This window comes from Rutidosis leptorrhynchoides, chromosome 3 (genome assembly GCF_046630445.1).
Source record: "Rutidosis leptorrhynchoides isolate AG116_Rl617_1_P2 chromosome 3, CSIRO_AGI_Rlap_v1, whole genome shotgun sequence".
Lineage (NCBI taxonomy): Eukaryota > Viridiplantae > Streptophyta > Magnoliopsida > Asterales > Asteraceae > Rutidosis > Rutidosis leptorrhynchoides.
The window spans coordinates 358400689-358406726 of record NC_092335.1 but is presented as its reverse complement, the minus strand read 5'-3'; the positions used below and the strand labels follow the sequence as shown (position 1 = coordinate 358406726).

The 6038-nt window shown below is 35.6% G+C and overlaps 1 long non-coding RNA gene across 1 annotated transcript; it reads left to right on the top strand.

Moving 5' to 3' along the window:
- Positions 1-2961: 2961 nt before the first annotated feature.
- LOC139897576 (uncharacterized) lies at positions 2962-4549 on the top strand. The gene is made up of 3 exons (XR_011776669.1): positions 2962-3059; positions 3623-3752; positions 4263-4549. It is a non-coding gene; the product is annotated as an uncharacterized lncRNA (long non-coding RNA).
- The last annotated feature ends 1489 nt before the right edge of the window (positions 4550-6038 follow it).

Here is a 6038-nt window from a genome sequence, read left to right as displayed (position 1 = left end):
CCGCAGAAATTCTGGTACCAACGCATTGAATTGCTAACTTTGATGGTGAAGCAAATGATGCTGCGTTGAGCGAAAATTTAAATTTCACAGAAGAGCGGAGATTAATGGCTGCTATTAGAGAAGCGAATAATAAACAGCAAATTGCTAAATATTATAACAAAAGAGTGCGTGCTTTGTCGTTCGCTATAGGCGAATGGGTGCTGCGAAACAATGAAGCAAGCAGAGCAGAAAAGCTTGGCAAGTTGGGTCCTAATTGGGAAGGCCCTTATCAAATTGTGGCAATTAATGCCGCAGGTTCATATAAGCTCGCAGATATGGAAGGGCGAGTTTTACCTAATGCGTGGCATGCTGTTTTGTTAAAGCGATATTATGCATAGTTTTGCGGGAACTATCAGATATATATGTATAACGTGCGAAATTGGATACAAAGCATACGGCTAATGTACTTGTTAAGTGTTTTTGTTTTTAATTTTTTGCAAGTCTTGATCACACTTGACGAAATTTCAAAAATAAACACTTGAAAAAGTATGCGAAAAGCTTATATATGAAATGCGAATAGATATGAAATGTTTAAATAAGCAAAGTGATGAAATTGCCCACTTCTGCATGCGAATTATTGCGAAAGGAATTTTAAATCCTAAGTGTTTGATCTTGCCAATACTTAGATGCTTCGCAATGCTAATTAATTGCCTAAGGATCGTTTCGGCGGACTTAGAAGATTCATAACGTATAAGCATATACGCATACAGATTGTTTTGCAAAAGTACGCATTTATTATGTGCACAATAATATATGTTGGAAATTGCAAAGGACAAGTTTGTGTTATGAATATTGATAATGAAAGCGCTATAAAAATAGAAGTACTTGCAAAAATATGAAAAAGTGAAATTTTATTAATAAAATCGCAGAAGCAGCTGCGTGCTGATAATACAAAGTGAGTATTAATCATTGGTTAAGTCGAGCTTGATGATGTCATCTGCAGTGGCATCTTCTTGCTCACTTATCGCGGTTATTTTGGGGAGGGGAATTTCGGCTATACCCTGTTGAGCGACCGCGTATGCTGATTTCTCATCTTCCAGTGAGCAAAGGCGATCAGCTAATGCAGGTGGTAGCGGATCTGGCAGTGGGCAGCGAATAGCAATCTCATCCATGAATTCAACCCTCTCGCGTAGCCTTAATGCGGAAGCAAATGTTGAAAAATTTACAGAAACAGGCTTGGAATTAAGGATCTTTCTAGCCTGTTCAGGGAGATGTTGGCGGACCTTGGTGAACTCAAGTTCCGCAGAGGCTTTAGTAGCAAGGGCGTTGTCTCGCTCTGTCGTTAGCTTCGTCACAGTCTCTGACAGTGCTTTAATAGTGTCCTTCTGTTGCTTTTCTTTCTCAGTCACAGCAATAACCTGTTGTTTCAAGTCATCAACGGTGGTTTTTGCTGCGGTTAGCTCATAGGAGAGATCAATACAGCGTTTTTCGCTGTTTTCAGGCTTGATTTTCTCCGCGTTATACTTTAGTCGTTCAGCTTCAAGAACATTGAAAAATTGTTTTTGACGACATATAACATCATATGCTGAATTGAAGCACATGTAGAAATTTTGAACAAAACTATTATGCGCGTCCAGCGCAGAGAGTTTAGAGAACTCGCGACGAAGCTCGCCGGGGATTGCTAACTTCATCTGTTGCCGTTGATCCAGAGCAGCAGCAGCTGAAGCGTAAGTGTATCCTGCTAAACCATCAATTCGCACTCCATAAGAGTCAGGTGGAGTGCGGAACAGTTCGGTGATTTGATCAAGAGTGTTCGGACTTGCAAAAATAGGATCACCAGAAGAATCGCCTGCAAAATAACATCGTTGGTTAGTCGGCGAAATAAAAATAATATATATTTTACATGTTAAATCGCAATCCGCAATATAACAGTTTGCTGCTCCCCTTCGTGTTCCGGTATAAGTGGATCGTCGTGTGGAGGGGTTTCCTGTTGTTTATGCTTTTTGCTTTGCGAAGATGGTGGCGTTTGTAACGGACGCTTGGTAGTACTCGGCTTTGAATAGGGAGATTTAGAGGTTAAATCAACGATTGGAATGGGCTGCTTCTCTTTTGATGATGATGATTTAGCCACCGGGCTCGTTAATAGTTTAGTGATCAGAGTTTTTGGATCAGCTTTCCTATCTAGTTCGTTGATCTTCATTGCGAATTAAAAGCGAGTTACAAAAAATGATTTAAATGATAACGATTGTTTGAAGAATTGGGAAATTCTTTGATGTTTTGGAAAAATGAGTAGTGAATTTGTGATTTCAGGTCACACTATATATAGACGACGGGGTTAATTATGTTAATTAACCGTTGTGACAACTCAAACGGTAACTTTTTCATATAACGGTAACTAGGTTAAATGCGAAATGCTTCAATGCGAATATTGGCTGCGATAACTGCGAATTTTTAGAGTTTATCATGATACATTTGTTTCGCAATATGTATCATAATAAACTGGGGGGACTTGATCATATATATAGCATTGTATATGTATATTTTATTGGTTAAAGGCCAAAGGCTGAACTGCGCGAATTATAAGGCAAAGCTGTGCAATATTCGCTGAGAATGAGCACCGCGGTTATGTTTTCGCATTAATACAAGACCGCGGTTTAATCCGCTGAGTTTCCGCGGATAGTTAATGTACTCGCAGACCGCGGATATCTCGAAACCTATAAATAGAGAGCTTGGCCTCTCATTTAGAGGTTGTTGATTCTCTGCCATTTTGCCTAAGCCTTTGTAATTTCCACTTGTGATCTTGCCCAAGGGATTTTTACATTGCGAAAAGATATTGACAATCAAGATCGGGTCGGGGTGGTTGATCACTCGGTAGTTAAAGTGAAAGACGATCATCGGGGTCCAAAATAATCATCAAACATCCCATCCTCCACCATAATCTTATTGCACTCAATCCGTAATTAAGTAACATCATTAATTAGGATTGATCAGTAATATGTAACTACGCATAGGGCTAAGTTGTCGGAAATTATACCCTCATCATCAGTGGCCCCAGGAGGATTTCCTTACTTTGATCTCGAGTATGATAGCTTAAGCATCAGAATAAACCCTCCAAGATATAATTTTATAATATAGATATATAGATATCTGCATAAATCTTAAGTTTTTAATGATCTTGTGTTGATAAGATTTTCCATTTTTTTCTTCTTCTGATACTACTTGAACTTGCTTTAGCAAATGAAATGGAAAGCCATGGGATTGGTCAGGTCAGGGTTTAAACAAAAAAGTAAGTAAAGTTACACATGAATCTTACTTCGAATGATAAAATTGTAACACCATGCATGTACCTTATTATGTAGACTATATTTTTTTTATCTTACTTTTATTTATCCATATGAATGACTTAAAATAGCTATAGTGTAAGAAATGTTTTTAATAAATATAGGACTTCTAAGTAACTAAGAGTAATAAACATGTGATAAGAGTGCTTATTATATACCAAGCACATCAAACATTAATGGACATGTGTAATTAACAAAAAAGATCACTACTTTATTGTACCAGTTGTAGCACAAAGTGTGATATGTAATTTATTTAGTTTGCCACGTACTCTATATTCATAACAACTCTATGTCAAAAACAGATTCGCAGCGGAGAGAAGCAAAAAAAAGCGCGACTAAGGATTGTGGACAAGCCCAATTGGGGCCTCTCTTAGATCAAAGAATTGATATGATTCATGGAATATGTGATAGGATTACGAGTGCTGCAAGCAGGTAATCTTTCTTTCAAATATATCACTGTAATTTATTGTCCGTAATATGTTGTTAAGTGATATGATGGCAACACCAGTGTATTGAAAAATAATGTGTTTGTTTGACCCTGATTATCCCGTAACCCAATGTGAGTTTTTTGCTTATGAAAGATAGGAAATATGGTGTTTATTTTGTTATATCATATTAATATTATTAATTAATGTTTGTATTGATATTTAACTGTACAGTTATTCTAAACTTATAAACACTAGGTGTTTGATGAAATACTTCTTTGAAAATTGTTGATTTGGTTTTTTGTTTTTTCTCAAATGAGTGAAATATAAGACACAACTAAACGTAGAAGGGTCAAACATATTGAATGTCATCTAAAGTCTATCTATGATGCATACAATCTTCTAATCTCTTTATTCGAATAAAATGCATGTTGGTCGATCAAAACGGGCCTAGATGTACTAAGAATGATTAATTCCAGTTCCTTACTAATTTAAATGTTACCTTATAATGTTACAGGCCTAGTATACCATGACAAAGGAAGCAAGGGGCAGAATGAGGAAAGACAGAAGGGGTTAAAAGTTAGGATGATTGCCTTCGAAAGGCAAAGCCGAAGGTGAAAGGCTATTGTTGTTTGTGATTGATTTATGTTATAAATTCATTTCTATATCATGCATTGATTTTTTTTACTAGAATCATCTGGCCATTTAAATAACACCAACATCAAATTCACAGCTCACCTATAGTTTCAATCGATATTAAATTGCTAAGTATAAAATACGTGTTTGTAATTATTTGGATCTCTTTTATTGATTTTTTATAATTAATACGGAGTAACTTATATATTTATACTCCGTATGATTTTGCAGCCGATATATTACTACTTGATTGTTTAAAGTTGTTGTATACTCCAAAGTCAAACCTATACAGTTGAATATGTTGCAGTTAAGTTCTACTTGGTTGAATTTGTTGCAGTTATCGTATTCATATCATTCGAGTTTGTAACATTCGTTTCTTGATTTTCAGTATGAATGTAAGGTTTTTATTTGTCTTACTAATTTTATTGTTTTACTTGGCATTTGGTTATGTGATGCCATTTAAGTAGGTATGCTTTTTGATCATGGTAACTTCCTATTGAATTTGTGTAACACTAAATAAAAATCTATATGAAGGGAGTTGCATTTGCCTCTTTAAGATGTTTAGAGTAACGAGAGTTTATCTTTCAAAAAAAAAAAAAAAAAAAAAAAAAAAAAAAAAAAAAAAAAAACAGAGTAACGAGAGTTTAAAACAATTTCTCTATTCAAGAGCAATGGCATTTTAAAAGTTCTCTTTGTTATAATTTAAAAGTTTATAACTACCTTTAGTGATCTGACTCTTGGTTATGGACTACTGATATTAAAGAGAAAGGAGAGAGTAATAAATCTTATTGAAGTGAATGGTGCAAAAACTCATTACATTCGATCCTATATTTATACTATAAATTTTACTGTGCAGTTAGGTGAAATAATAATACACCCGTGATCATGAACATAGTTTGTCATCCACTTTATGTCTTTATCATAACACTTCCCCTTGGATGACAAATTATTAAAGAGCAACTTAGTACTGCCTCGTTAAAAACCTTGCTAAAGAAAAACTCAGTGGGATAAAAACTTTAGCCAAGGGAAAAAGAGTGCAACATAGAGTTGACTCCCCCTCAAGTAGACATCGTTGAGTCATCACATGTTTTGAACATGCCCCATGCCAATATTGTGAACATGCGTTCTGAAAATAGCAGTTGGAAGTGCTTTGGTGAAAAGATCAGCAGAGTTTTTGCTAGATTGAACATGTCTCATTTCAATCTGGTTGTCTTTGATGAGATCTTGATTGTAAGAGAAGAATCTAGGAGGTATGTGTTTCGTTCGGTCACTTTTGATATACCCTTCTTTCATCTGTGCTATGCAAGCTGCATTATCTTCATAGATAGTTGTTGGGCTTTTATCGCGTTCTAGTCCACAAGAATCAGTAATGAGTTGTGTCATTGATCTCAACCAAAAAACATTCCCGAGTAGCTTCATGTAATGCAATCACTTCAGCATGATTTGATGATGTTGCAACAAGTGTTTGTTTTTGAGAACGCCATGATATTGCGGTACCGCCATTTAGGAATACATATCCAGTTTGAGATTTGGCTTTATGTGGATCAGATAAATAACCTGCATCTGCATAACCAACTAAATTTTGTTTTGAATTGTTAGAATAAAATAATCCTAAATCAGTAGTTCCTCGAAGGTATCGAAATATGTGTTTGATCCC